This window comes from Dunckerocampus dactyliophorus, chromosome 21, assembly GCF_027744805.1.
Source record: "Dunckerocampus dactyliophorus isolate RoL2022-P2 chromosome 21, RoL_Ddac_1.1, whole genome shotgun sequence".
Classification (NCBI taxonomy): Eukaryota; Metazoa; Chordata; class Actinopteri; order Syngnathiformes; family Syngnathidae; genus Dunckerocampus; species Dunckerocampus dactyliophorus.
The window spans coordinates 6,666,588-6,694,086 of NC_072839.1; the positions used below are offsets into that span (position 1 = coordinate 6,666,588).

Here is a 27,499-nt window from a genome sequence, read left to right on the forward strand (position 1 = left end):
AAGACAATCTGAACAGTCCAGTTGCAATCAATTCAATACCCTGAGGATACTAAGACCTGGATGAATGACAATATTCACAGGTATTTTTGGCAAACAAAAAATAAATTAACAATATTGAACACAATAATATGTCGATAAATAACTAAACTAAAGCAAAAAAAAACAAAAAACGACTGGTTCTCATTCAAATCCATTGGTGTTTTGCCCCCACTTTTGCCATCACTCATCATGCCAGTATCGATCTGGTACCGATGCTACCCTTGTATCGATAATGGTGCACTTGGATCAACCCGCCAACGTCCAGTGTGCACAGCGGGGACAGCCTCCAGCTGCCCCGCGGTGCTGAAAGTACAGAATGAATGAATAAATTTGACGTTATGATGACTCAGCCTATTCACCTTCCTCCATTGTCAGGAATGAAACGACTAATGAGCACAAGTACCAACCAGACAAGGACGCTGTTCCTAAAAAGCCCAACAAAGACAAAAAAAAAAAAAATCCTCCTTAACCCCAACACTAATAAAGAAGGCTTTTCGCCTTGCAAGCATTACTGCCTGCAAGGCCGCACTGAAGCCACCGCAGACCCAATTAAATTCTTCAGTATGAATAGCCAAGATTATGTTATGTGATGTTAGCATTTGTTTACAGCCTGTGTCGAGCCTGCCTGGGTGGCACACCATGGGGCAAAAGAAATTCTCCCGTTTGAGTCTATTTTTAGGATACGAGGCAACATAATGAGCCTTTACTAGCCTGTAGACGCCCGCACCAAAGCAGCGGCTAACTGATCTGTGACCTTTACCATCAGAGTGTGTGTGTGTTGCCTCAACTAAAGAGCACCCCTTCACTCTTAGCTCCTACAGCAGCTGCTATAAATCTATACATTATTGCACTGGACATCAGGAGCAGTGGGGATCCCTCGTGCGGAACCCGGAGACTGTATCCGAGTCGTACGAGAAGTGAAGCGTCCATGTGTGGGTTTGAATCTGCCGGACGACCCCTCTCTACCTCCTGAGCCACCTGCTCCACACTTCCACATTAGCAGCAGTTCTAGCAGATCATTCCGATCCCTCCTTGTATCTAATGTCTGGTCTCCAAGGCAGAGTCACTGAGCTGGGGAATAATGCGTTAATACGTTCTGCATTTTCTGACCCAATAAACACTCCAGTCTGGCAGTCTGCGAGCCCTTCCTTCCCCGACCTAATATGTCAGTGTCTGTATGCCCACAGCAGTGTAAAAATGATATATTTGGAGTCATATCCGGAAAATGATCCGATGTTAGTTTCCTGAAAGTATGAAGTAGTTTATGGCCACTCTGTTTGCAATCTCATCCTCAGGATTCCTTTACAGTTTAGACAGACATCGTGTTTGTGTTTTGCTACAAATCCAATGAATCCAAAGCAGTTTTTTGTGCTGGAAAATCTGACTTCACAAACAACGGATGCCGGTTAGTGTAGCTGTGTGATACTTTAGGTAAACCTAAGAGCCACGCTGGTTAGTGGATTGAAAGCCTTTTAACCTACTGGCTAGCGTGCTTGACCAGACTCTCAATTGGTGGGGATGTGTGGTCGCGGAACGTCCAGATCGAGCCCAGGCAGTGTGCAGGGCTGGGCCATGCGGGATGACCACTGTTACAGGGACGTATTAATTTATGGGAAATGTTTTCTTCCTTGGTCCAAAAATCTGCAAACAGTTGTCCCTCGTTAATCGCGGTTAATTGGTTCGAGACCAGACCGTGATAAGTGAATTTCCACAAAGTAGGATTCAATATTAAGAAATTGAATATTTTTGTAGTTAGAGCATAGAAAACCGGTTTATTACTTTCTCAATACAGTTTTTACGATTATTAGAGCCCTGTAGACATGAAATAACACCCCATGGTCACCTTTACACTCCTATTATTCTTTGTTTACACCACATTGCGCAATCCTTGCAGGCTTGCAGGCTATGGGATCACTGCAGGGACACAAGAAGACGGCCGCCGCTTTAAGACATGCTACCGAGCTAACTGGTTAGTTTCCAAGTCATTTCTAAACTGAAGACAGGGTTTCAAACAGAGTGGGGAAGGAGGACAGAGTAAGAAGCCAAAAACGTACCACTTCCACACATAATCGGAGGAGAACTTGTTTTCAGAATGTCATGTTAGACACGCCATGCATCAATCATCATCCATCAATCCATTTTCCATGCCACCTGTTGTCATTAGGCTCGGGGGGGTTATGCTGGAGCCTAGCCTGCTGCCAGCTGACTTTGGCCGAGAGGCGGGGTACACCCTGGCCCATATAGACAATCATTCACTCTCACATTCATACCTACGGGCAATTTACAGTCTCCAATTAACCTAACATTAACTGCAATGCCCAGAGAAAACCCTCGGGGAGAACATGCAAGCTCCACACAGATTCGAACCCAGATCTTGCCAGTCTCCTGACTGTGTGGCCAACATGCTAACCACTCCATGCAGTGTTATGGTAATGTAATGTAAGGTAAGGTAATGCCTCAATGTATCATACAGTATAACTTGTCTTTCAATGTTTTTTTGACTAATAGTCAACCATGAAACAGCAACCATTTATTAATAATTTTTTTTAAAACCGGGATAAGTGAGGGAACGATCTTCAAACTGAAGTGGCGACTATTAGGTTAATTGAAAAATCGAAAGTGTCCATTGGTCTGAAAGTGTGTGTGAATGATGATTGTATATTTGTTTTGCCCAAAGAGGTGTTTAGGCTGGACTAACTGGGAAGCTCACCCATGATTGGAATAGATAGTTTACGTTATATGTGGATGGATGCGAATGGACGGACTGATGTTGACATTGTTTCTTTGTGAATGGACAGACATCATTGGGGTATTCCGAGAAGGAACTGGACTGGAAGGCGTTTCACCTTCCGTCCAAAAATTTAAGGTGTGACGTTTCCCTATTCTTAAACAGAGGAGGTGGTTTGCGCCATCACGTGTTATCTGCTTACAACAATGCCCGGACATCTCTCCCCCAAAGATTGTCTCGTTCCACGGGATGAGTGGCCACGAACGATCTGTTGTGCCACCAGGGGACCTACTGTTCCCAGGGGACAGTAGGAAAGTTGTCAACCGAAAGTTCCGTACCAAAATATTTCATTACGAGCACATATAGCATTACACCCCATAGTGGATAGAGCATTGAGTGGCACTGCTTTGCTGCTATGTGAACCATTACACTATATATATATATTGGCAAATGAAATGAATAGAAAAAAACCTAACAGCGCTGTTAACTTGCCTGCTGAAGTACAGTACACTCATACTGCCCAAGTACAGTACACTCATACTGCCTAAGTACAGTACACTCATACTTGCCAGTGCCAGCTGCCCCAAACACATTTTCCTCTCTCACCGCCTCTCCATCTCTGATTATCTTCAAGCCTGCACATGATCTCTGTTTCTTCTCTTAGCGAAACACTTGCCAACACATATTCCTTCCTCTTCCTCACTCACCCTCTGTGATGTGCCTGCTCCACCACTCTCTCACCACAGCAGTAGTTTCGCGATAATACCGGCAGCGGCTTAACAGCATCCCCGCTCCATCTCCAACTAATGGGAAGCGACTCTCCTGTTGCCGTCTTCCGTTTCTCTTTTTTCCCTTTCTCCTCCTCTTCTATTGAGTTAAGCATTCAGCAGTCACGCTGTGGGTGGAAGACAGTGGAAGAAACTCATTGATAGGTGGTATAAAAAGATCTTTAAAATGACGCCAGCGGTGGTTTAATCAGGACTTGAGAGCCAGCTGAGGTCTCATCTGAGGGATGGAAAGGGAAGCCACAGCAGAACCAGGAGCAGAACCAGGAGTGATCGGTTAATCTGTAATCTACACTCTTTATTTGCGAGAGACAAGACAAACAGGAAGATGGGATTTTCCAGGAAGCAGGATGGAGGCATCTGACAGTGCCTCCAGGCATGAGACTTTTTCCATGTCACGTTCCTCTTCCTCGGCTGCCTCGGCACCGTGACCTCCTTGGTGTCGCAGCACCACTTAGTGAAGTCTTGCCGAGGGTCTGGACAGCCGGCGGTCACGGCTGCTCGGGGGCCGCCCCGACCCTGACCCCGCCACGGTGAGTTGCTGCTGAGGACCATGGTCCTACCATTGCTGCTCAAGCTTCTCAACGTCTTCCTGCGCCCGTCGACCTTCACGAAAGCAATCGCCGTAGATCAACGCAGCGGATCTTGCTGCCCGGCCGCTGTAATGGCATGCCCGCCCGACCTGCCACTCTCTTGTCGCCGTGAGTGGGAGGTGAGAGAGCGCCCATCGCGTCTGCCCACCGAAGGGAAAGAGGTGAGACGGGGAGGGGAGATTCTAGTCTGTTGAATTGAAGTTTGGATGTCAACTGATTGGAGAATGTGACGTTACCATGCCTACCAGAGTCTGTAGTCCTACCATGGAACCTGTTTCTATCGACGCCCCTTGGACTGGCTAACAGGCGTTGACATAAGCGGTTGTTGACCAAACCAAAACCAAAACTAGCCATTGTTTGCACATTTACTTGTGACTTTAGCCGGGTTTTTTTTCAACCTTGACATGGGTTTCCTCTATTTTTATGTAAGTTTGTGTTGCAGTAATTGTGTTGTACGTCTTGGCTACAAGACTTAATACATACACAAATGTGCATATCTTTCTTCTGATGGCTAACACGCTAAAAAAAAAAAAATCCCTCGTTTATCACAGTTAACTGCTTCCATACCAGACCGTGATAAGTACATTTCCGTGAAGTAGGATTCCTTATTTATAAATGGTATAAGGAGCACAGGAGAATAGGAAACCTGGTTACGACCTTCTAAATACGTTTTTTAACATTAGAGCCCTCTAGACATGAACTCACAACCCTATAGTCACCTTTACACTCGTATTACCCAATATGGTAAGCGTAATAAGACAAGATAAGCAATTTAATATAAGGCTCGTCGCTACAAATGTGTTCCCAAGGAGAGCGGGGTGGCGGTCGGACAGGAAGTGAAGTTGAGGGTTCAGCGTGGGTTACGGCCGCAACTGTAGCCCGCGTTTGTCTTGGGATTTTTTTATGGGGGATTATTTTGGCTGTTGAGTTCATTCAAACCTGCAATAAAAGCCTGTAGTTCTGGCGATCAAGTCAACATTACTGACAGACACGTATTGACCATTGTAGAATACTACAGTATATAAGGATCATTCACAGGGTCTTTGAATGAGTCTTACGAATGCCTTGTATTTGTACTTTAGTTCAATGATCCATTTTTATGCTTGAGAATACTTAATTGAGGCAAAAAATACATAAGATGTGCTTAAATATGCATATTTCCCGACTAATAGGCGTATTCAACCATGAAACAGCATGATTGAAATATTTTGAGAAACCGTGATATGAATGAAGGCGTGAAATTCGAACCGTGACGTGGCGAGGAACGACTGTATTTTGTCGGCTGCTGTGGTAGAATCCAGGTGATTCCTGCAATGTTCTTATTTTGAAACTTACTTTGCACTAAACAGGAAGTCACTGACCATGTTTTAATGTTATGCAACTAGACAGTAGTGAGGTGGCTGTTGTCGTTTCACACTGCTTGGCGATAATGATGAAGTTCGTCCACACAAACTGACCTATTTTTCATAGAAAGAGGGTACTCTTGGGTCCACATATTGTACTTAAGGGGTTCCCCGATGTATTTTAAATCAGATTCTCGTTTCTGTTCCCTGACAAAACATAGTTGCAATCATTTTTTTTAATGATGCATGTATGGTGTTCAGTACTAAAAGCTCAGGCATGAAGAGTGGAGGCAGCCCATCTGTCAGGTTTTGACTAAGTAGTACAAAAATACCCAAAACACATCTTGGCAGGTGTAAAAATCCAAACCAGCGTCACTATTAGTGCTTTGCCGTTTGGAATATCGGTGCTTGTTTTACTGCTGCTGTTGGTTTGTTCCCTGCGGTTCCTCCAGGCCATATCGAGTCACTTTCTATCACGTCATCTTAGCCAGCAGGACGTAGGGGCAATAAATCAGAAGCTGCTGTTCTATATTTGGTGTTTCTATTAACACAAGAGTTAGAGGCAGTAAGCTGATTTGATAGCAGTAAATAATTACTGTGTTATTTTTCCGATGGAAATACCGCTGGTTACAATCAGTAAATAATCATTTATCACCATAATTCTGGTTTATTAAAGACATTTTATGGTCAGCGTAGTTACAAATGTTGAATGGTGAAGCCCTGTTTTGACCAGGCAGTACAGTTTGGTTCAGTTAAGTAGGCAATTCAAATTTTTATTGTGCGTGTTACTGCTTGTTCGGTCATTATAGTCCGCATACAGCATATTGGATTAATCATATCTCTCTGCCGCTTGGCAGTTTGATCAGCATTTCCTTAAAATTAGAGTCATAACTCGTCCTGTGTTTGCTAAAGCGGCGTTCACACTTCCTTCGGTAGTCTTGTCTGCACACAAAGTAAAAAAAAGTAGTATTTTTTTGTACTTCGATTGGCTTGCGACCAATCCAGTGTACCAAAGTCAGCTGGAGTAGGCTCCAGCATACCCCCATGACGCTAGTAAGGACAAGCGGCATTGAAAATGAATGTAATCGATAAATACCGTAATTTCCGGTGTATAAGCCGCTACTTTTTTCCTCAAACTTTGAACCTTTATGTCCAAGTTCTGATATCGTGACGTCTCTTTCACTTCACTACTACTACTAATCATTTAAATACTGTGCCGCTCGCAAGTCAGTGAGGAAACGGTAGCTCTCTCCTTGGCAGGAGCCAACCCGCAAGCTATCAGTGCATTCACAGCAAGCTTGTCAACCCATTGGAAATAGGAGGCGTGACTGTTCCCAAAGACACAATGCGGCAGCGAGATCAACACCTTCCTCTTCGAAACAACCTTCCTGCTTTGCCATGAGTTATTTTTCTAATTCAGTAGTGTTTCTCACCTCAATAACCCCAAATGGAGCCAACAAAGTTGAAAGTGCCAGCATGTCCATCAAGAAGGTGAGAAACAATATTGACTTGACAATATTGACCAAAAGTCAAAAAATAATGTTGTAATATTACACATTAGTAGCATAAAGTTGAAATATTAAGAGAAAAGTTTAATTTTTTTAATAATGTATTATGAGGACAATGAATAAAGTTGTCATTTTTGAAAAATTACGTCGCGGAAAACAAATTATGGGACTTAAGTCATAATTCCGAGAAGCAAATTTACATGAAGCTGATTTTTTTTTTTTTTAAACTGCATAAATGGGGAAAAAAACAGCTGTAAATTTATGAGAATAAAGTCCAAATATTAAGATTAAAAAGTTGTATTCTAATGCTAAAAAAGTTGCAATTTTCCGAGAATAAACTTGTAATATTATGATGAAAAATAATATAATTTTAGTAGCATAGAGTTGAAATATTCAATATATTTTTTTTATTTTTAAAGTCGTCATATTATCAAAAAAATAAAATAAAGTTGGAATTTAGGTTGGGGAAAAAGTTATTTTGGGAATAAAGTCATGATATTGTGAAAATAAAATTTAGAAAGATTTAATGAAGTTAAAAATAGTTGCAAAAGTTTAAAAAAAACAGCAAATTTTGAAAAAAAAATCTAATACGCTTTTTCACCTACTGTATATCACAAAGCTGATATGCTGTTTTTTCTTGAAATGTATGCAACTTCTTAGCATATCTTTACAACATATGAAAGCAGCCCTTGCATCCTTTTATTTTTCCTTCGCTGGAAAAAGTTTGGACACCCCTGACATAAAAGGTTTGTCAACATAAGCAGCACCGCCTTAAGGAGGTTCCATTGTGTGTTAGCAGCAGTAATTTTGTCGCGCCCAATGTTCATGCCGTTCAACAGATAACAAACCGCTAAGGACACAAACAAGACAGAGGTAAGAACTTCCTGTCTGGGATACAAGGAAGAGTCAAGGATGGACATGATTCTCATTGTACACTGCATGGTTTGTAGTCGTGATGCAGACTAGCATCACATCCAGCTTTGGCTTAGCTTTTCGCTTCGTGTGGAGCCACTTTCTTCCTTTTATTCTCTCTTCCTCCCACACAGCTTTCAGGCAGGCCCTGTATGACACCTGAAAGCCCCCTCAGCTTTAAATGTACCTGCTTCCTAAGTTACGCAAGAGTTTGGCAAACCACGAAATAGGACATGAGATGTGTTCTCTTGCTCTTTTTTTTTTTTCCCAGCAATTAAAAGCCACCCTCACAAATCTACAGTATCCCCTGACCAAATGAGTCATGTGCCAGCACTTGTTAACGAAAAACAGTGTCCATATTATCAGCTTGTGTCCATGCCGTGTTGTTCATTAATGTCTGTTTCAGTGCATGACCATCTATGGGGGTTGCCTCAAGCCTTTTTGCTATTACAGGATAACGTTAACTGAATGTTAATCCTAGAGGAGCATCCATTCACCCCTTTTTGTTCCTGCTTAGAGTATTCTAAGCTGATCGTTGGGGAAGATGGCCAGGACTTTGTGGAAGCAAATTCTTCTACTCCTGAACCGCATCACATAAAAAGGGTGCAAATGTGTCAAAACACGCACTCCTACCGTGTTGCCCCGTGCTATTATTTTTCCTGCTCCACGTACCAACGCTGTTATTAAACATCAAAGTTTGACGGACCTGTAATTTCCCATACATCTCTCTACGAATTACTTTAAGGTGTTTTGCTGAATTACCACCAAATTTGGTACACACCTTCAGCGGACTGCCGCGCAAATAACTGTAAAAATTTGAGCAAGATCGGTTGAAAAACGTGGACGCCGTGCAGGGCCAACAAAGTGTCCACTGACCATTTTTCTCTGATGATTAAAAAACTGAGCATATCTGTGTTACATGTATGCTAGCATGTCGGTGGTAAACGTATTTGTGGAGTAATCCATCATTTATCGCAGTTAATTGGTTAAAGACCCAACCGTGTTAAGTGGATTTCCGCAATGTAGGATTCCTTCATAAATTGAATAATTTCCTAGTGTGAGCATAGAAAACATGTTTGACCTTCTAAATACAGTTTTTAACACTATTAGAGCCCTCTAGACATGACATAACACCCCTACAGTCACCTTTACACTCTTATCCTATAGTCTTACCTCATCACTTCAGTTCGAATTTTGTGGCTTCACTTTATCACAGATTTTTTAAATATATAATTTATGCTGTTTTGTGGTTGAATATGGACTATTAGTAAAAAAAAAAAAATGCACATTAAAGTATTTTTTTTCCTACATTAAGCATTTATAAATAACTAGAAAAGCACACCTGCACCAAGCGCCATAGTTTGCCCTCATATTGTGATTTACACCACAAATTAGTCCTACATGTATTTTATCTACATAATTAGATTCCTTGTCCATGAAAACATACCATGGAAGGGTTTGACTGACTTAAAGAATACTAACAATGCTAACATGCTAACCTAGCATAATAATGCTGTTTATATACATGCCTACCTCTGAAAATGCTAAAAAAGTAGAATTGTTAGTATACTAACACCTAGCATGATAGCGCTAGTGTCTGCTTAAGTTCATAATCATGAAAATGTAAAAAAAAATATGCTAGCATGCTAATGTTAGCATGCTATCAATGCTAACATGCCAAAAGCATGATAGTGCTAAGTGCTCATAAAAGTGTCTATCCATGAAAACGGCTAAAAACAAATGCTACTATGCTAATATTAGCATAGTAATATCAACATGCTAACACATACCATAAATAGTGGTAGTGTTTATATACAGTGTATGCATCTAACCGAACAAGTGCTCTGACCATTTTTATTGTGGAATTATATGCACAAATGCCGAAAATGGTCCTATCACACAAAATCCTTCAAAAATTCCTGGATCCAGACGGTGCTCCGGATCACCCCCAAAATTTGATCAGTTCTTCCATATCTGATTTCCAACAATTCCTGAAAATTTTGCTTGCGCTGGGCTTGGTGGAGGTAAAAATGGCTAAACTGAAATACAAATATAAGCCATTCAATAGATACGTTCAAAGACACTGTGAATGATATATAGTATTCTACATTTAATGCAATGTTCCGCGAGACACACAAGCACCAGACCTGATCGCCGAAACAACAGGCTTTTATCGCAGGCTTGAATTATCTCACCACAGGCACAATAATCCCTCATAAAAATCCCTAATAAAAACACTACTACTGTTGCTGCAGTAACTCATTTCTGAACCGCCGACATTACCTTCTGTCTGCCCGCCACTCAGCTCCCCTAGGGAACACATTTATAGCCACACACACCTTATTCAGGTCTTAAATTGCTTTTTTTTTTCCCTTATGTCTACTATCTTGGGTAATACAAGTCTAAAGGTGACTATAGGTGTTATTGCATGTCTAGAGGGCTCTAATAATGTTAAAAACCGTATTTAGAAAGTCAAACGGGTTTTCTATGCTCTAACTATGAAAATATTACATTTATAAAATAAGGAATCCTACTTATACCCTACTGGAACAAATTAACTGTGATAAACGGGGGATGACTGTATAGTAAACAGCGTGGTGATGGGAAACTCGATCCCTTTTACTGACGGGAGTTCTTCCACGAGTCACACTGAAGTGAATCGGGTATGCGAGTCATGCGAGTCACAAGAAACTCAATTCCTCGGCGAGGACCCGTGAGTCAGTGAAACCGGAGTCTTCTGCAACCCGTGAATCAGTGAAAATCGCGGGTGAGTGAATCGTTCATTATGCTCATGCAGTTTGTTGATGAAGTGATGCAGTTTCGGGCAGGAAGGGCAAAAGGAGTGTTGATTTGAGGCAAGGACGTATCGTACGTCGTACAAATGCTGTTACAGAAACAGTTGCAAAATTAATGACATGTTATCCGCTTTCATTTTTTCATTTCATTAAAGACCAAGTGAACGAGTTAACCGAGACTACTACCCGTGAGTCCCGTGACTCGTTCACGACTTGCACATCTCTAAATCAGAATAGGTTGGCCGCCTTGACAGCATGAAAGTTAGCATGGAGGAAGAACCATAGCTTTTTCTCTCAACTCGTGTCAACAGCATCGTGGGATTCAGAGTCTGTCACTCAATGTCATGTTTCACTCCAAGCTTGCCACCTTCACCAACATCGCTGACATTTACAACAATGCTGCGTTAAAGATGATTAATTATAGGCGCTGTAAAATGTTCTAGGTACAGAGACCAAGACAGGAAACCTCTGAAGAGATGTTCTGCTCGCACACAGTGTCCAGTGGACCCCCGCGTATTCGCACTTTAGCAGTTTTTATCAAAGAATTATCGTTTTATTTAGAACCGTCACGATGACAAATTCTTCTGATCGATAATTGTCCTACAAATGTTTGAAGATGAACATTATTATTGATTAATGTAATGATGATAAAATAATTGCTGGCACACCATCAAAAGAAATCAACTTCCGTTTGTAAAGCATTGTAATTGGAATTTCAAATTAAACAAATTAAAAGCAAAAATGAGGCACACTCTGCTCTGTGTGTGCATTCGGTAGCGGCCCCGCCTCCCCCAACTGCAGTGGTTCTCAATTATCTTCAGTCATGCTCCCTGGGGGACAGAATTTTTTTGCGCCAAACCCCTCAATTTGTAATACAATGGAGAAACTGACAATATCTATTTATCTGGACTTTACAGACTGAACTCGAAACCAAAACCAGCAAAATGCAACAAAATGTAGCGTGTGAAGCATACAAGCACATTCAAGGGTGACAAATTCATACATGTTGGCAGGTTGCACTAATATTGAAAGTCCTCCCTGCCCAGTTCACGACGCCCCACCACCACCCCACCCAATCCCCAGGGGGGCACCGCCCCACTAGCTGGGAAGAACTGCCCCACTGGGACAAAGATTGAATGACTGACAGGAGGGTTCACTCACTCCGTTCATTCCGCTACAGAACCAACACGTCCAGGTGTTGAGACAGATGCACAGAGTGAACCCTCTTGTCATCCAGCCTGTTTAGCAGAAAGAGAGGAAGAAAACAAACACGCATGCACATGTCGATATATCGAGGTCGGCCATAATATCGTGTTTGTTTTTTATTTCGTGTGGTTCATTGATTTACTGATTAGCATGACAGGCCTAGTTTTGTGGTAAATGCAGCCATTTTCTGCTTGGAATTTCCATAATCGGGCCTCTCATTGAGCCTCACTGAACCCAACAGGAAGTTGCTCGGCATACCTTGCAGGTTATAAATCAGTACAAAGTATTGTTTTGCATGTATGTTAGTGTGTACTTCGATACCCACATAGTCTGTGATAGTTACGTACGAACATGCAGAAATTCAAAGCCAGATCTTCTGACTGCGAGGCAGACATGGTAACCACTATCCACCACGCTGCCTGTTTCTAAATATAAAAAAATATATTGCCTCTGCAGGTTTTTTCCTGACTTGGATCAGCGTGATTGAGATTAAGAAATCCTCAGCGAAGACACGATACGCAGCCTGTGTCGGTCACCCAACTGTGAGAGCTGTATTTTTCCACGAGGAGAGATAAGAGAAGGATTGGAAGGGGTATTGTGTGGAGGAGGGAGGCTAAACGCTACATTTCCATGTAGTGCTGAGATGATCAAATATAAGACTTTCCAACCTGGTATCAGGATTTGAAGTCTGAGGGTTTCTTATTCTCGTCAGGGGCGAGCAAAGGGTTTATGGAAAGTGAACAGAACCACGTACTGGTCAATAGCTGCACTACTGCTCTGTACTATACTATGATATACACTATATATGTAATCATACCATTCATTTTAATTGTGAAAATGATTTATCATCATGGTACATACTGTTGATAGATGAAGCTGTAATAGTGATACAGTGTAATTGTTCATCCTTTTCGTTTTAGGGATTGGTATAAGAACTATTCCTTTCCAAATAGAGTGGATAGGGGTGCAACTATTTCACTTCCGATACCAATATTGCAGTCTTGAGTATCGATCCGATAGTAGCACAAATCATACTTTGGACTTATTTTGTAGTGTGGAATGTTCGAAAAGGCTCGATCAAGTCATATTACGCAAACAGAGTAGTCGGCGACAGAGGAAACAATGACCCATTTACTACTTTGTGTTTCGGACAGCTGGGGAGATACCCGTAGTGTCGCGAAAATCCTCACACCGCTTTTTGTGATGCTGCGTCAAATGCGTGATGAAGTTGGTGGAATTTAAATTCCCTGGTCCTGTGACTCCACGGGCTACTTGTGCATGACACGTTTCGCACTCAGCTGCAACATATATTTCCAATTCAAAAAATTAAAAAAAATACCGCCACACGGCTGACGTCACTCCTACTCCTTACGAAACACGTTAGCTCAAGGTTGTGTGATCACGTGGACTCTACACGCTGGATCCACCGGCACTGCTGCATCGAAGTGCTAGAGCGGAGTATGGAATGGACAACTTGTATCGGAGCGCTTATATCAGAAATTTTAGATCCAGTACTCATTTTTGTGCCGATATCGGACCGATACACAACAACATTAGGAAACCCCAACAGTAAATTCCCGCATATTCACGATTCACAGATTTTTGGCCGATAAATTATATATTTTTTTAATTTTTTTTTTTTATTTTATGTCAAAATAGGCCATTTTTTTCATTTATAAATATGTGATAACAGGTAAAATGTACAGCATGCATGTACCACTGTTAGAAACCCACAATATTTACATGTTGATGTCTTTATGCTTCACCGATAATGTTTTTTCGTCAAGTGTTAAGATTTTGCACTTTTTTCGGAGGCCCTGGAACGCACCGTATAGTTGTGTGCTGAGATCAGTCCCAGTCATTTTTCAAAAGACAACCCCTTCATTACCAGCCATTTTAGACCATTTTGACTGATCATTCGAGGCACACAGACTATTGTGTTCTCTGTCTATATAAACACGGAACCTACCAAAAGAAAGATGGGACTCCCGTCTTTCATCAGAAAAAAACAGTTTGTACGTTTTCTGTTCTTTAGTAGTCAGCAGTAGAACGTAGGTACGTTTCAGGCAAATATCAGTTCCCAACTACAACCAAAGAACTAAAACCAGCTTTTTGTGAAAAGATACATTTCAAGCACAACTTTCATTTTGACACAAATATGTTTTGCTTTTGTGACATCTCAAATATTGAAACAACTAGACCAAAATAAAAACATCACAAAAAAGGGGTTGTTTTGCATTAAAAATAACGTATTTACAAATATAACACCATGATCTATTTACAATTTTCACATTTGGAATTGAACTATACGTGTGCATGCGTGTGTGTGTAACAATGTGTAACCTTCTGCACGCTACACTTCCCCCATGCTCTCTTACTTCCTCCTTCCTGTCATGTGTGAATATTCCGCTCACATGATCCATGCCAAGCTCTTATCGAATGCACTTCTGCCACCTTGTGGTCATTTTTATGGCTTAAAAATTGCTCTGAAGTGAAATGCGTTAGTGGAGAGTTGCGTCATCACCTCTTGCGCTAAAAAACATAAGACATAAATGCGTTGTTGGAATTGGCGTTTGGGTTTGTAAAAACGCATAACTGCGTCTTTGGTACTGAATTAGTTAAATCCACCAAATAGAGAAACTAACTTGAACACACGCATCTTGACCTTTGCCACGCTAAACCAGTTAAATCCCAGGAGACAGCTGGCAAAATGTGGGACTTTTAACAACTGTCCACTCATTTTCACCGGGAATGTTGGAATTTGACTGGAACGTGTCAGAGCGAGCCATCCTGTCCTGAATGAAGTCAGCATTATGATGTCCGATTACTAGAAATGTTGAAGTCGTTGCGCGTCAAAGCAAGAACTTCTGTGGGAATTCCTCAGCTCAACGGGTATTTGTGTTCGGAAAATGAAGAAATTGGGGAAAAGCGGGCATTTTTGAATATGGAAAATAGTCCTAAATGTGACGAAAGGTTTGAATCAACTGAAAAATGTAGAAGAATTGTCAAGATACAGGTGGTCCTTGGTTTATGACGTTTCTGCGTTACAGTTCATGAATCATTTTAGTCCATGAAACACAAGACTCACTCGAAAATGCATTGTGTGCCTCGTGCTGGGCGAAGGAATACAGCGTGTGCTTCCACAGCTACACAGAGCAGCAGTGCGCCAAGGAAAAGGAAAGCCATTGCTACGAATGTGAGCTGCATGTTTTCACGTTGGAATCGTTTAAATCCGTCGAGAAATTTGGAAACGATCCATTCAATTTCAATGGGCCCTTTTTTGTAGAAATGCGTCAATTCTTATTAAAAGGTTAGTAAACATATTGCAGCCAACAGCCGCATTGAAATAAGCCTATTAAATGTAAGATATTCTCCCACGTGTGTCCTCTACGTCTGGCCCGTATGTGGGTTCCACACAGCTGCCTCTCTGATTCAAGTGGCCTGATTCCATCGTTTGAATGTTAATGCATGATGGCATCCTCCTTTTAAAGCCCTGTGAACTGAAGCCATAGCTCCGTGTCATCAAGTCCCATCAATATTGCACAAAGTGTACACGGCAAATGGTGCAGGACGGTTGCCAACGCAATCGCATGTGTCCAGTTTATGTTGGCAAAAGCTGAAAAGACCATAACAAGGCGAGGGAGGGGGGGTTGCATTGCCTGATGTTTGCGCTGGTCAACACATATTTAATCCCTCTCATAGGTTCTTGTTGAACTGCATTTTGAGTCTTAAGGCTGCCCTTTCAGTGGGTTCAATGCGACATTATTACGGTTTCTCCGTAAGAGAGGGAAGAGATTAAAACCTTAAGATGGTAGGTCGACTTGGAAGCCTCTACATACTGTAGATTAACACTTCAATGCACGTGCGAGTGTGCGTCAGCAGGATACACATAATGTCACTTCAGTTATTAGTCTTTCACTGCTGCTTTAATATTTCAAGCCTGACTATGGCTGCGTCTCAATGGAATACTCCCGTCACTTAAACATCCGCACTTTTAAAAAAAGGTATAGACTGTGTACACTGTGTACTTATAGTATGGATTATTTCTTCCAAACATGCACAAACATTTACGGTATTTCCTTCGCTTACATTTTGTTCACTCACCATGTGTAGCGTTAAGGAAAATAGAAAATACAAGTAGAAAGAATAAAATAAGATTAAAATGTAATAAAGTGATAAAAATAGGAATAAATTGTTAATATTAGGGGTAAGTTAGAATAAGCGGACACATTCACTAAAAAAAAAACAAATAAAATAAAATACATTGCACTGCCGTGAACGTTATTAAAGAAATTTATTCCAAATATGTTGGAATATTAGCTATCGTCATGCAATGCAGTATCTGTTCGCAGCAATATTTTGGGGTTAATTTTAAGCAGAAGACATCCAGGGTCAGGCTATATTTAACGGTGGTTGTCATGGTTACAATAACTGTAAAAGAGCAGATGTGTGGCTCATAAGAAGAAGCATTTGCATCTTCACTTGTGATACAACGAGGTCGCTTTTTAATGAAAAGAAAAAAAAAAAAAGCACACAAGAAGTATCCATCTCAGAATACTCAAAATAAGGGACCTGATAAGGATGTTCTGACTTCAGAAAATGCATGTGACTATCACTTAATTATGTGACGTCTGGGCAGTTCTGTTTGATTTTATTGTGGTTTATCCACGTCAGTTGCTCGCATGGTGGCAGTGTGTACTTACCCTAGCCCCTCTCCCTCAGCAACCACATAACCTACAATGTTTTAATTGGTTGATGTGGAGCTTTTTTTCCACCAATAAGGAGGTGGTGTAATGCTTTCTGTGTCGCTACCGAAGAAGTAGTCAATGATCCCACGATTAACAAGTGCTGGACTCTTAACATTAATGAGGCATTTCGACAAGAGCACACAGAATGAAATTACACAGAGCCTAAGGCTACGTTCACACCGCAGGGTGTGATGCCTGATTTTTTGCTTAAATCTGATATTTTATGTGGTCGTTACCAAAAGAAAATACAACTTGCTAATGCAAAGTGGCGTGCTTGCGCAAAAGCACGACGTCACACGGATTTCCGTGTGGTTACGAAAGTAAAAATTGCTGCAGTGTGTGGTCTAGTTATGTGCGATATCACTTAGTATGTTTACATGCAATCAAATAACCGGAATATTAGCAATAACCATATAACCACACCAATAACCCTTTTGAAAAACCAGAATATGCTCATATTACCACCCCTGGGTTACTCCTTTTCTAACCCGAAAATTGGGTCATGTTCGCCTATCGGGATATCCTGACTGAAAGGAACATTAGTGTTCTATTCAAAAGGAATCTTGTGTCTTTGGCAGGAACTACTAGTAAACATGGCGACATGCAAAACCCCACACTTTTGGAGCAAGGCCGAAATAAGCCACCTTGTTAGTGTGGTGAAAGACGGGAACATCATGTCTTTTATAGACGGTAGAAAGTACCACGATGGCGAAAGCAGGGTTTGTACGAACGTACCTTCATCCAAAGTGTCCGGGGGGGCTCTGGTGGAAACGGGTAGCATGGATGTAGATGGCACAGCTCCGGCTCCATTTGCAGTTTCTTCACGTTCTCGCCTTCCTTTAATAAAGAAAGTGAGACAGAATAGTGTCAGTGCAGTACTGGAGGTGGGTCAGTACCAGCACCAAAGCGCAAACAAAGGCGACTGCTACCGGCCCCCGTGGATGTTCATTATCCGCCATGTTGCTGTTTTTGGATACAGGAAGAAGCAGCGGAAATTGATGCACTTTGCTTCATGACGTTCTCCATGCGTCGAGATGCTGTGCGTGCGTTTTGGGGTTCCCCCTCCCCGCATCACGCACGTAAACGGGTTATTCCGAATGTTTCAGAAACTGGAATATTGACCGCATGTAAACGGAGTGACTGATCTGATACTGGGTAAAATTCAGGCTGTTATCGGCGATGCCGATCCTATACTTTGTGTAAATACACCTAATATCCATCCATCCATTTTCTATGCCGCTTCTCATTAGGGTCGTGGGGGTATGCTGGAGCCTATCCCAGCTGACTTCGGGCGACAGGCGGGGTACACCCTGGACTGGTGGACCCTGGACCAATCGCAGGGCATACACCTAATGTGTCTGGTAAATTTAAAAAAGTAGTGTCGAGTATTTCAAATCACAGCATGAAGGATCAAGACATCATAGTAATTTATTGATTTATTGAAAACCCTGAAGACTATTGAGGTAGCGGGGCGGTTTACAATATAGCCAAGCTAATATACAACATCAGAAAAAACAAAGGCCAAAATCATATGTCTGAAGTATCATTTGAGAATCAACTGAAGAGCATGAAGCGCTAGTATCGGAAGTAAAGATATTTCATATCGATCCGCACATCACTTGCCTTAGCGCGTTTGTGGCAATTTCAAGGAGTTTGCGCTACGGGAGTCAATATTTTCTCAACCAAAATGATTCCCTGGAGGAGATTAAGAAGAAAGAGGGCAAGAATTTTGGCTATGGCAGTTCGTACAACTTGCTGTGACGTCTGTTCCACGGGTGGATGTCGGAGGCAGGAGTGGTGAGACATTGACGAGAGCTGCTTCAGTAACTACTTTTTAAAAATATTTTTAATGCAAGCTGACCTTTCAGACTGCAGTAGCATCGGCTACATATCGGATTTATATGTACATACGAACGACGGCTGAGTCGCATTTAAATAAAAATCTGAATTGTACTATTCACACTGACGTGAAAAAAAAATCTGATATGGGTCACATGCAGTGTAAACGTAGCGTATATAGCAGTTTCCGTGTCCCTCTAGAAAGTGAAAGTTAAGCTTGTCTATAAGTGAGAGTTAAGCTTGTGTGAGTGAGAACAATGCATCTATTGTGTGTTTGCCTCTTATGGTATTTTTCCATCAGTCAGATGTAACTGTTGCGCAACTCTGATTGTGCTATGTGAGTGTATTGTGTATGTGAGGCAGCCGTCTATGGGAGGCTATTAGGTCGAAAGTGCACTGAGCTAATAGGCCGAACGTAAAGGCGTCATAATTATATAACAGTTTCATAGCAAGCGGCTCACTCTCCTTTTGTCGTGCATACACATTAGCAAAAGACATGACAAAGACGAATCTTATTCATCATTAGTCTGATTTATCAATTTACACCATTCAAAGACTTGTTTGCAGGATGGAGTCTGCACTTTTAACAGAAGTTGAAACGGAGCGTCGGTGTGGTGTTGCAACACCTTTAACTCAGTGTCCATAGACTCAACAGCACAACACAATCGTTCCGTTTTGTTAAAATGGGTCAGCCTTGGCAGAGGTCTGCACCCTGACATTTTAGCTAAACATGATTGCCAGAACATTCAATCTAATAGTTTTGTAGAGTAACCTAAATTAGTACACACATTTTACATTGCATGGACTCACAAGTCTCCTTGATGTGAGTCATTCCATTTTTATTGACTTTTGAGATTACAGAAAGGTCATGGCCGATAAACGATGGTTTTAATTAAAGGTAACGCATTTTCATGAGGCGGTTAAGTGAGTGATAGAGAAGGAAGGACATCAAATACAGCAATAAAAAGATTATATAACAGCAATACAAAAGAACAACTCCTTACTTTTATCCATGTGGTTGTCCTGCAAGGGGCGTTGCAAGGGAGGGAGAGACAGGCTTATTGTGAGGAGGAAGTCTCAGCAATAAGACCACTATGTTGCTTAGTTATCACTTTCCATTTCATAGGCGCTGACCCTTTCACATCTTTATCCATGATGTTGGACCAGGCACGCAGCCATTTTGGTCAATGTTTTACTTTTCACTTTCCTTTTCTTTGTCACGCAATCAGAAGAGTCTGCCTCACACTTGAGAACACTAAAAAGAAGTCAAGTGACATGCGACTACATATTACACGTGCGTATTCTTCTGTCGTGCATGTAACCGGTTCTTTTACTTTTGTACAGTACAGTGATCCCTCATTTATCACGGTTAATTGGTTCCAGACCCAATCGTGATAAGTGAATTTTCACAAATTAGGAGTCCATATTAATAAATGGAATATTTTTTGTAGTTAAAGCATATACAACCTGTTTATGTCTTTCTAAATATGTTTTTTTTTTTAAACATTGTTAGAGCACTGTAGACATCAAATAACAACCCTATAGTCACCTTTACACTCGTATTACCCAATAAATAAGTAGAAATAACAGGAAATAAGACATACATAAGACATAACAGACCCACATGTTGGCATTGGGAGAGTTTTCTGGACAGCATACCTTCTGCAGTGGCTATTTTCTCATCAATGTAACATTACTGACACCTAGTGACCAACATGGAATACTACATATGTCTTTGAATGACTTTTCTGACTGACATTTATTTTAATAAGCTGTAGAAAATTACAAAACGGCGATAATTTATTAATTATTGAAAAACCGTGATAGAGTGAAGCTGCGAAATGGCGAGGGATGACTTAATAATTTATGTGCGCTGTAAGCACAACATGTAAAACGGAGACCATCTATAATTTCAAATGGGTTAGTGTGTGCTGCATTTTAATATACCCACGAGTAATTGCATTTATTTAAACCACGTATACGGTCAACTTTAGTGTCTTGTGTTTGTGCCGTCTGTAAAATTCCACAGCTGCAACGCAGCCCACATTCAGACCTTACCTCAACACACATGATTTCATTTTGCATTATTAAACGGTTATCAAACAGATGAGCTGAATTGCTTCCAAAGTAAGGATCACAGGCTGGTCTGTTTACAGTAGAAATTAAATTTGAAGGCTTCTAAAAAATGCATGTGCTTTTTGCTGGAATGAGATTTTTCTAATACCGAGCACAGGCCTGAATGAGCAGTGGTGTTTGACTGTGTATAAATTATTGACCAGTTGCTATTTCTGAAATATTGACCATGTTTGCAGAGGCTTTCCAGGCGAAAAAGGCGTATTGGGTGTTTTAGAGAAAATATCATTAAATAATGAATAGGCAACGTGAACAGACGACACAAAGTAAGATTGACAGCTGCTGCACAACATACATTTTTACCGTTTCTGTGTAAGCTTGTTTTATTTCAGTCTTTTACACGATCTCATCTATTCCTGAAATCCTTTGTTTCACTTTCACACTCAAAACTCGAGGCGCTGTCTTACTAGTACTCTGTATTTTTAACATACAATCTTATACACTTGCAGGGTGCAACCTTGAGGCACGACTTTATGCAACTGCTTAACTGAGTATTACCTCATCCGCTGACATAAAAATGCATACCATTACACCTTTAGATTCAGTCTGTTAGCGCAGTGCATTTTCAGTCTAATAGCTTCTCATAGAAGGTCTTTTTGACACACACACACACACACACACACACACACACACACAGAGCACAACTAGAGTTGCACAACATTCAGATAACCCATGGAAAAATACTGGGAGACACAATAGATGCATTTTTCCTCACTCACACAAGCTTAACTTTCACTTCTACGCAAAGTTTCACTATCAAGAGGGGCACGGCAACTGACAAATATGTTTTGCTTTTGTGACAGCTCAAATATCTAAACAAATATACCAACATAAACACAAAAAGGGGGTTGTTTTCCATCATAATTATTTAGAAATAAACACCATCAACTATTTAGAATTTTCACATTTGGAACCGAACTGTGTGTGTCCGTGTGTGGGCGCGTGCGCACGCGCGTGTACATGCGTTAAAATGCCCCTACAATGCGTAACCACTTCCTGTCGTGTGATTTTTCCGTTCAGATCTCTGCCGAGCTCTCAAATGCATTTCTGCCACCTTGTGGCCGTTTTTATGGCTTAAAATTGCTCTGAAGTGAAATTCTTTAGTGGAGAGTTGCGTCATCACCTCTTTTTGCCTTCCACGCAAAAAAAAACGTATGAATCGTTGTTGGAATCGCACATTCGGGTTTATAAAAACATACCTACGTCTTTGGTATTTAATGACTTAACCCGTCCAAGCCATGTACATGCATTTTGTTGTGCTATGGTAACGCTTGTATCAAAATACACGTTATACATCCACGTAACTGGAAGAATGACAGCCAAAAGCTCAATCAAACTTTTTGAAAAACGGAAGACAATTCAAACAAGCACTCAAACAGTTCAGACCAGCAATATGTCACGGATAATTTGACAAACCTAGTGTCGTTTGAAAGCTAACACTTATCCCTTCCAACAGTATCATTCCTCTATTTATAAATCTCACTGAATAAGACGCCTCAATTACTCTTAAACGAATTACTGTCTGACAAAAAAACATCAATGAATGTTTTGGTCTTTTTCCCTGCATGAGTAAGTTATATTTTTGTAGTTCACACCAAGCTTTTCAAAGTGCAATGTCAGCAGTCAGATGGACGCACGCTGTCTCAGTGCCTTCAGCTGCCGTTATCCTCATGCTTTCCCCCCCCCCCCCCCCCCTTCCGCCTGCTTCCCTCTGAGAGCCGCTCACACTTTTGAGCAGACTCAGTGTCATGTTGAATAAAAGCCCCCATGTGACGCCAAATAGCTGAACCCAAAGGTGATGTTGCGTCACTATTCTGCATTTTCCTTTTCCGTCAGGTACTTTTCTTTGAAGACATCAAATAAAAGTCTGTGCTTGATGCAGTATGTGTAAAAGTCTGCAGATGCCTGTGACAAAGCACTGGTCTTTATTTTTAGTTCAGTCATGTCCACATTTTCAAATTATTCTGGACAACATTCTACATAGGCAGCATGCTGTTTATTCTTGCAGCCGAGTCTTTTGCACTGTTAGGAGGTTGCTAATGCTAAGATTTGCTAAGATTTGGAGCTGTGTGCGGGTTTTTGGTTTGCGTGGTGATACAGCGATACAAAAATTTGCCGTATCAGTCGGATATCAAATATGCAGTGGCGTGAAAAAGTGTTTGCCCCCTTCCTGACTTCGCATTTCAGATCAACCAAATTGAAATTAGTCAATGACAACACAACTGAACACAAAATGAAGTTTTTAAATTTTTTTTTTTTTTTTTCTTAAAAAGGGAGAAAAAAAAAACAACTTACATGGTGGCCCTGTGTGGAAAAAGTGACAACCCCCCCATTAAAAACATAACTGAGATAAATTAAGATCTACCTGGAAAAAGGTTATAAAGCCATTTCTAAATCTTTGGAACACCAGTGAACCACATTATCCACAAATGGAGAAAACATGGAACAGTAGTGAACCTTCCCAGGAGTGGCCCGTCAACCAAAATGAACCCAAAAGCGTAGCGACGACTCATCCAAGAGGTCACAAAAGACCCCACAACATCCAAAGAACTGCAGGCCTCACTTGCCTCAGTTAAAGTCAGTGTTCATGACTCCACCATAAGAAAGATACTGGACAGTGTGCAAAAAAAAACAGATTACTGTTTGAAAGCACAGAGCTCAAAAAGGGCCAAACAAAATAACGGCCTAACAAAACTGTCAAGTTCTTTTGGGCTTTTGCCTGTCTGAACTTGAAAATGCTAAAAAGATCGGATGCTTTAGCAGTAGATTTTCTTGAATTTATTTCCCGCCTCAACTATTCACAGAAGCTTGTCAGGTTGCATTGAGGAATAGCGTCAAAATACCCTTCAGAGTAAAAGCATTGCTCAAGGCTTAGTAGGTAGATAGTCTTAGGGATGTCCGACAATACAGACCCTTTCCAAAAAATTAGAATTTCATGGAAAAGTTGTTTAATTTCCATAATTCCATTCAAAAAGTTAAACTTTCATAGATTATAGATTCAGGGCCCACAATTTAAACGATTTCAAGTGTTTGTTTATTTTTACGTAATTTGGGCTTCCAGCTCATAAAACCCATGAAAACAGGAATTCAAAAAATTAGAATACTGTGAAGAAATCACCATTTACTTCTCAGTTTTTGCAGGAAAAAAAAGAAAGAAATTAGGATCACCTCAAATCAATCAAAATATGGTACTTTCAAAACGATATGTCAATCTTCAATACTTGGTTGGGAATCCCTTTGCCTTAATCACTGCCTCGATGCGACGTGGCATTGAAGCAATCAGCCTATGGCATTGCCTGGGAGTTATGGAAGCCCAGATTTCCTTGATGCTTGCTGTCAGCTCTTCTTTGTTGTTGGGTCTGGTGCCCCTTATTTTCCTCTTGAGAATACCCCATAGATTCTCAATGGGGTTTAGGTCCGCTGAGTTTGGCATGGGCATCAAACCAGGTTTTGGTGCTTCTGGCGAAATGGGCAGGGGCCAGGTCCTGCTGGAAAATGAAATCATCTCCATGCAGATCCTCAGCAGAAGGAATCATGAAGTCCTCTAAAACATTCTGGTAGACTGTTGCGGTGACCTTGGATTTAAGAAAGCAGAGTTTACCAACACCTGCACCGGACATTGCACCCCAAATCATGATGGACTGTGGATATTTCACACTGGACCTCAGGCAGCTTGGGTTCTGTTCCTCACCCGTCTTCCTCCAAACCCTTGGACCTTGATTCCCAAATGAAAGACACACTTTACTTTCATCGGAAAAGAGGACCTTGGACCACTGGCCAACAGTCCAGTCCTTCTTCTCCTTGGCCCAGTGGAGACGCTTCCTCTATTGGCTCAGGTTCACAAGTGGCTTTACCCGAGGAACCCGACAGTGGTAGCCCATCTCCCGGATGCGTCTGAATGTGGTGGTTTTTGAAGCTGTGACTCCCGCCTCATTCCACTTTTTCTGGATCTCTGCCAGATTCTTGAATCTTCCCTTTTTGATAATCCGCTGAAGCCCACGGTCATCTCTTTTGCTGGTGCATCTTCTCCTGCCACATTTTGCCCTTCCTCTAGACTTTCCATTGATATGCTTGGACACAGCACTCTGTGAACAACCAGCCTCCTTAGCTATGAACTTTTGTGGCTTACCCATCCTATGGAGGGTATCAATGATGGTCTTCTGGCCAGTTGTCATGTCTGCAGTCTTCCCCATATTGAACCGAAATGAGACAATTGAACCAAACTGAAGCAATTGAATGACACCTGGGGAAGCCTGTGCAGGTGATTTGAGTTTAGTAGATGATTAGTATGTGACACTCAGTTTAAAACATTCATGCCCTGCAAAATTTGGGCTGATTTCTTCACAGTATTCTGATTTTTTGAATTCCTGTTTTTGTGGGTTTTATGAGCTGGAAGCCCAAATTATGTAAAAATAAAAAAATAGATACTTGAAATCGTTTAAATTGTGGGCCCTGAATCTATAGTCTATGAAAGTTAAATTTTTTGAATGGAATTATGGAAATTAAACAACTTTTCCATGACATTCTAATTTTTTGGAAAGGGTCTGTATACTCAACAAAAACAAACACTTGTTTTTGCTCCCCTTTTTCATGAGCTGAACTCAAAGATGTAAAACTTTTTCTACAAACACGAAAGACCTAGCGCTCTCAAATATTGTTCACAAATCTGTCTAAATCTTTGTTAGTGAGCATTCATTCATGATTCATAATCTAGGTGTGGCATATCAAGATGCTGACACAGCATGATTATTTCACAGTGTGCGTTAGGTTGGCCACAATAAAAGGCCACTCCAAAATGTGAAGTTTAACTGTATTGGGTAGTGGTCCGGAGGGGATCCGAAAACCACTCAGTATCTGGTGTGACCACCACTTGCCTCAAGTACCGTATACGCCGATCCAGAGCATCCCAAACATGTTCGCCATCTTCAAAATGCCATCAATACAACACACCTCTGTTGTCCATAACATACGCGCCTGCCCATGCCATGACCCCACCGCCACCACGGGCCACTCCATCCACAATACATTTCTGTACTGATAGCATTTAGAATGCACAGAGACACTTACGGATATCCGATACTGTCCAGCACTTCCTTACTGATACCAATATCGGACATCTAATTTCTTCCCAAGTCAAAACTTCATTTCTGTCAAGATTGGTTAGGGCTTGTTTGGTTAGTTGGACTCTGGTTGCTCCAATCTCGGAGTAGTTTGTGTGGTTGAAGTGTCCACTTAGGTAATCATGGCTTAAGGCTGCAAGAAAACTAACTTGGGGGGGAAAAGGTACACCCTGGACTGGTCGCCAGCCAATCACAGGGAACATATAGACATTCAAACTCGCATACCTACGCACAAAACCCACGCGCGTACAGGCAGAACATGCAAACTCCACACAGAGATGCCCAACGGAGATTCAAACACAGATCTTCCAGATCTCCTTACCGTGTGGCCAACATCGCTAACCACAAGAACACCGTGTCCCTACCCGTAGCAATGGGCAACAAAAAGGTATAAGTATGCAAAAAACTTGGCGTATAAATCACAGCGTAGATGCTGGCAATCAATGGGACAAGAGAGCAACAATCTGGTGCTTTCCTGGTGTGGACGCAAGGCTTAAGAATGGAAGTGAAAATTGCGCCCACCTGCCCCAGTCACTAGACAAACCTGCCTGCAAACAGAGCACAAACAGGGAACACCTAGTCTGCGTCTTTTGTTGACCAATAGGTTTGCAACATGATCCCTCTCCTTTCCTCCTTCACCCAATACGCAAAAATCGTGATGACAAAGACAAAAATCATGTGTTCTTTTTCGAGGGGGTTAGGTTCCAGACCTACCAGAGAACGGCTCACCCTCCCGGATCAGGCGATTAACATTTGCAATAAAAAGGGATCGTTCTAATGGTCACAGTCGATTCAACTGCAAAAACTAACTTTTGCGTTTCAAGAGACAACTATGTTCAGGTACCGCCAAACAAAGTGCGAAATTTTAACGCTCGACAAAAACACTTCAGTGAAGCATAAAGACAAACGTAAAATGGTAGACGTTTTTTTTTTTTTTTTTTAACAGTGGTACATAGGCTGTACATTTGATCTGTATGATCACATATTGGTTAATTATTACCGACAGATGGTGACGGACGTGTTTTCTATGGAAAAATAAGTCATACGTCTGGTTTTGCTTGAACGATTTATACCGTTCGAAGACCCGTATGCAGGTTGAAGTCCACACTTTTGACACAAGTTGGAAGAGAGCCTCTGGAATGACCAAAAACAAGTGCGATTATGATTATTTTTTAAAATAACCACATTTGTGTCTACATTGCTTAATGATATTGCTAGAAAGGTAATACGTCAGATGTTTCAACTTCGCCATCTATAGATATGTTGAAATGACAGTATGAAAACTGTGATGGGTATAACCATCGTATCTCGGGAAGCTTTTTAGTTGGAATTAAGAGTCTGACATACCAGATTTAAATATGATTTATGTGTTGCCATTAGTAATTTCCCCTTCGTCCTTTCCAACCGCATAAATCCAGCAGCAGCATAAAGTAGAGCCGACAGTTTGAGCCAAGGTCCTTATTTAATGTTGAAATGATTAAAAAGCAATTATATCGTCATGTAGCTTTTCACCGGTATCGACAGTGTAACACGACAACGAGACATGAGTAATGGTTGCGTGTCGAATTTAATCAACTTTTAATTGCCCGCTAAGGAGAGCAAGTCCAGACAATTGTGACGTGGGCTCGTTAAATGCAGACCGAGTACATCTCATCAACCTCTGGGTTAAATGTCAGATTTTTCCTGCAGTGGTGATTCAATTCTATAGACTGCCAACAGCGCGATATGGGGAGATGTTAGAACGTATTGT

General features: G+C 41.3%; 1 protein-coding gene across 2 annotated transcripts in view; it reads left to right on the plus strand.

Annotated features, from left to right (window-relative positions):
* The window catches only part of kcnh2b (potassium voltage-gated channel, subfamily H (eag-related), member 2b), a 281,282-nt gene that overhangs the window by 210,585 nt on the left and 43,198 nt on the right, over positions 1-27,499 (plus strand). The gene's annotated exons all lie outside the window — the stretch shown is intronic.